Below are 5,895 nucleotides of genomic sequence, written 5' to 3'. Positions count from 1 at the left end.
TTTTAACTTTTAACTTTTTTACTTTTTTTCCCTTTTTACTTTTATGGTTTACAGTTTCTAGTTTGTGGTTTACGATTTGTGGTTTGTGGTTTGTGGTTTGTGGTTTATGGTTTTCGATTTCACCACAATTACTCGAAAAGGGGTGGTCATGGTTTTTGGATTTTTCCAGATTCCCTTTTTGACTTGGGGCCTAAAGCCTACACGTGTTAAATGTAGCCAGCCAAAAGACTTACAACTTATGGCCCATATAACAGGTGGATTAAGTTAAGTTAAGCTTCATAATTGGCACTACTCTAAAAAATGCATAAACCTTGCAAAACATAAAAATTAATCTGGTTTGCAAATCCTATCCCAAATCGTTATTTCGAACCTAATTTCTCCATGTTATGAGTCCAAATTGGGATAAACCCTATGTCCCCAAACCTATTTTAAGGTCTATTTCACCTAATTGATTAAATTTATTCCCAATTCACTATTTTGTATGTGCAAGATTGGAAAATAACAAAAATGTAAAAAAATGTAAAAAATGATTTAAAAAAACTTGAATTGTAGAAATCAAAGAACACCCAGTTTTAGAGCAACATGGAAAACTGAACACAGAAAATAAGAATGTGCAACAAAATCAAAGTTGTTTTGAGATTTCCTATCTACTCTTTTCTTGTAAAAACCAAAAATAATATCAATTTAACTATTCAGAAGCTTTCAAAGTGCATTGTTGCTATGCAATGTGGAGCTGTTCCCCGATAGCGACACCACTTATGGGAAACCATAGCGCTATAGAAAGAATGCAGAGAATAACCCAATGTTGTGGGGCTTTGCCCTATGTCACTCACCTTGTGATGAAAGCTGGTTGCCTGGGATTCTCGTAGGAGACGATATTGCCGCATAGCCGCACTTGAAATCTCCACTCGCGGCCACTGCCGCACTCTAATGGAAGATTGACCCTCCTCACCACTTAATATTACACACTCACTCTCTCTCACACATGCAAGAAAGCACACATAAGAGCTTAAACAAGAAAAAGGCAAGCAAGTAATAGTATACGAGAGTAGAGAAGAAGAGCACTAAATTTGCTTATACATAAAAGAATTACTGGCAAGAGTTACATTTTGCCTCTTATGTGTGGCTACTAGGGCTTACACTCTTGGGCGATCAAAGTTAAAAACTAGGTCATGGGGCTTATTCTACCACTCTAGCTTATGTAAAAAACTAGGTCATGGGGCTTATTCTACCACTCTAGCTTATGTAAAAACCTAATCCACAAATAGTAATCTCCACCTAAGATCTCGTGATGCACCTTTAATAGACAAGCGGTGATCACACATGCAAAATAATACATTATAAGTACATTACAATGAAATCCGATGTTTCCAGTAACTTTGGCCAAAATTGTTGTGAAGATGGTAAGGTGGCCGGCCTCGACAACATAGAGGTCATGGACAAGGGTTAACAACAAACGAAGCCAATTAGGGTTTGAAAATGCACATTCACACCCAAAAACATAAAGGATATTTTCATATTCCATAATTAAGGTTGTAATTGGAAATATCCCTTCCATAATTGCCACAACTCCTGACTAGTTGTGACTGTTTTTGACACCCCATGTGCTAGTCGCCCACAGTGCTAGACACCACCCACTTTCCTATCTATCTTGCAAATTCATGATTTAAAGATGGATAGAAAAGGTATCCGTACATATTTGTAGTTTGAGAACCCACACACATAAGGCCCTACCCATGCACGTTCACATAGACCACCGTAGCTCAATAACACATGTTCTTAAATATTTAAGAAAAACTACTCTCTACTTTGGGAAACTCTATGAATTCTCATTCATAGAGATTCATTGGTTAGTGATATATCCATGTATGTTCCCTTAGCTAGCAAATGCATGTTCACACATTAAGCCATGACTTTTCATTTATACTAAAGAATTCATGTTCTTGTATGTACACACACTTACACCAGAGAATACATGTCCATGCACTTACACCAGAGAATGCACGTTCTCGTATGTACGTAAATACATGTAAGAAAACACAATAGCAAAATCAGGATCTTCACAAACACAATAGTGAAAGCAAGATCTTCACAATACACAATAGCAAAAGTAGGATCTAAAGTATTGAATTGTAGATAAAAAAGAAGTGGAGAGTAAACAATCTTAATGCTTGCAAACTTTGATTCCAAAGTTATGGATGTACAGACTCAAGACAGAGGATGTCTTGCTCACAAGAGTGCATAAAGTAGGCATATTAACATTGAAGATTATGCTAGGAACTATATTTTCCTTTAATGCAAGCATTCAGATCTTACATTTGATGTTTAAACTGGAAGCCAACCCTCCAACATAATGACTAGAATTTTGGAAGCTTTGACATAATCTACACTCGAGGTCAGATGAAAGGGAGTGGACCATTGTGTTGAGATTATTCTCATCTCACATTGTAATTAAGGGGGGTTGTTCCTGGAACAAAGTTCATGTGATAACCTATATACCTAGAACTTTAAATTTGTTAACTTTTATCTTTTTGATACTTGCTTCTTTGCATGCTTGTACATGATGAGAAGTCTACAAAAGATAGAGCATTGTGCCTCAATTCAGGGTTTTGTAGTGTTACAACACCAAGTTATGTACACCACCCGTGGGAAGAAAGAAAGGGAAAATGGCAACAAATGTACTCTTTTTACATAGAAGATAGAGCATTGTGCCTCAATTCAGGATTTTGTAATGTTGCACCACCAAGTTGTGAAGTGTACACCACCCGTGGTGGGATGAAAGAAGGGAAATAGAAACAAAGGTAAGCTTTGTACATAGAAGCTTATTCCATGCAATAGTAAAATTCATTTTCATTAACTTATTAAGGGCATAAAATAGGTGGCATGCCTCAATCTTAACTACATTTATATGTTCTTCCTCACCAAAAAATTTCTCGCATTTCATGGTGATCAAGTTAAAGACTTAAACCTTGGAGAGGAATGTAATGTGGAGTTTAATTTGGAGTCTAATCTTATTCATGACATGTATGCATTTATCATGTACTTACCATGATTTTGAATGATAATTTATTGAACCATTTGAGATTGGGTCAAAAGAAAGGGGCTTACTTAGAGAGATGGTTGCCATAGGCCATAAGCTATGAAAGTCTTAATTCGACAATCTTATACATTGATTTTATTTAAAGGTTTTATCAACATCATTATGTTCTATAACTTCATTCGCCAATTATGTGCTATGTCATACATTTTCCACACTGATGAGCAAAGCGTGGTACAAGGTTTGTGAATTAATTTATTAATTTAAATTTTATCTTATATTCTTATGCTTTTAAATTCTATCAATATATATTTTATAACTTTATGATTTGTGTGTTGATTTTTTAAATTCAATTTTATCTTGAACTCTATTATATTCCTATGTTTTTTAATTTTATCAATATATATTTTATATATTCACTTGTGTGTAAAAACTGCAGGTAAGCTACGTACTTTCATTAGCATTTTGTTTCCTCCCCTTTATAGCCATGTATCCCCTTTACATTCCCTTCCCTTGCATAGGATTTTATCACATGTGAGGCATGTCACACTTCACCACAACCAAAGAAAAAAACTCAAATCTGCTAGCTCAATCATGCTCATAGACCCAAACCATAATAAAAAGAGTGGTATTTACTTGCTCAATCATATGCTCGCTTTCTATCCATCCCATCCCATCCCCCATGTTGTAGTCAATGAACTTGGTGCAAGTCAAGCCATTAGTTCCTCTTCTTCGAAATTAGTACTATAAAATTGTCCCCTACTTCTAGTTCTTATTGTGCTCATAAACATTAGTACCTAAGAGAATACCTCCAAAGGAATCTATAAGAGTTTCATTTGATGAATTCTCTAATGATGGTCATTATTGGCCTTGAAAAGTTTTTTCACCTTGAAGGTTCTTACCATTGGATTATTTAACTTAGCTTTTGTATTCTTCATTCAAAGCTCTAATTATCACACCACACCTCACATTTATGCATCACTTTAATAAGGGTTGTCATGGATTCGTCCTTGAAACTTTATTTGGTACTTGAGAAACTGTCACGTAGGCTGTAACGCCTGTGGACCGGCAGACCGGATGGCCATGTCCGGGGTTCAGTGGGACAGGACGCCCATGCGAAGTCATAGGCGGCCAGGCTAGTGTGGACGGCAAGCCACACACTATATAGCCTGGGGGATGAGGGGCAATCCTCATTCTTCCTCTATGGCTAGGTGGTGAACCAGAGGCCGTCCCCTCTTGTGGTAACGCCCGTAGATAGCGGCATTACGGATATCTAACACTGGTATCAGAGCGTCGGTTTGATTGGGTCGTCAGAGTCTGCGCGTGACCGGGGGACGAGAGCCCACTCGATGGTTTTCGACCATTCATCTCATCCTTATCTCCACAATGGAGTGTGTGGAGGGAGGCGGCCAAGCCATTTTTGAAGGGAAGAACTCTCTCTCTCTCTCTCTCTCTCTCTCCCCCCGTCACACACAACAAGAAAACGCAGGTAAGCAATTTTCATTTTTTTTCTTTTCTGCGTTGAAATTATTTGCGAATCAAATTCGTTTCGTAGAGAGAACAGTCGCCTCTATACTGTGTGTAAAAGGGGGGGCGAAGACTAGCCCCACGAAAGATGCTGAAATGCAATACTGTGTGTGGGGGTGGGGGGCAAAGACCAGCCAACCCCACGACAGTCTGTGGCAATGCAAAAGAGGTGGGGCGACTTGCGTTGAAGGAAGGTCGTCGTCTGAGGGGGACGAAGAGCCATTATGTGCGCCAGACCTACGTTGTACTGAGGAGCATTGCGACGTGTGTAGAGGAGGGGCGAAGACCTTTGCCTGTGAGACCCGGCCTGCATGGCAGCCAGGCCATACCCGACCTGCGTGGCCAGCCAGCGGCGGCCAGCCACCACGGGTGGCCAGCTAGGCGGCGGCGGCGGCCAGCCAGGGGCGACCACCCAGGCGGCAGTAATGACCACCAGAGCAGCCGGCGGCCAGCAAAACAGGCCAGCCAACCAGCGCTGCAACGGCCAGAAGAAGAAGAAAAAAAACCATTTATTTTTTATATTTTCATTATTCATTTTTAATAAAATTAAAAATGAGAAAATTTAAATGGATCCTCTCGCTCGGCTGTGGAGGAGGAATAATCCCGGCAAGGGATAATCCGAGTTTTTCAGGCACAACTTCCCGAGCGAATTAAATCTTTTATGAGTTGCAGGCATTTTTTCTCGTGGATCGGAGCATCCCGGACTAGCGACGCTTGTAGAGGCTCGCAGGAAACACAAATCGACAGGCAACCGTAAAAGGGGGGTGACTATTCTCTCTCCACCACTGCTCATTTTATTAGCGTTTTTTTTTGTAATTTTCGAGTTCTCGCATTATTTTTTGCAAGAATTAAAGATGTCTGCTAGGCGTAGTGTGTCCCCACCGCCTTCTACTTCTCTAGGTTTTTCCAGTCTCTTGTCCTCGGTCGCGGGTTTGACTCCGATCGAATTGTCAGGCCGTACACGCCCGACCGTTGTCCGGTCCGAAGTGCGCTCGTCGATCACGCGTGATCCGCTAGCGCCCTCCTTGTCTATTGACCCCGCCTTAGGACCCAGCGAGCCCGCAGCGGCCGCATTGGCAGATGACCCCTTTCTAGCCGATGAGTTAGAGGGGACATGAACACTGACGTCGCCGAGGGGACCAAGGAGGACCTTTTGGAGTACGACGACGATGATTATGACCTATTGGACCCTGCTGGTGTCCTGACAGAGACGGAGCTCTCTAGTGGACTATTTAAATATCTTAATGCCAAACTAAACAATATGGGTAAAGTCTAGGCTGATTTAGTCACGATGCTACAGAGCATCTCCACATGATTAGATGCACTGACAG

This window comes from Cibotium barometz, chromosome 58 (genome assembly GCF_041138505.1).
Source record: "Cibotium barometz isolate CiBa-2024 chromosome 58, ASM4113850v1, whole genome shotgun sequence".
NCBI lineage: Eukaryota > Viridiplantae > Streptophyta > Polypodiopsida > Cyatheales > Cibotiaceae > Cibotium > Cibotium barometz.
The sequence above is the reverse complement of the archived record's forward strand: the minus strand, read 5'-3'. Positions refer to the sequence as shown.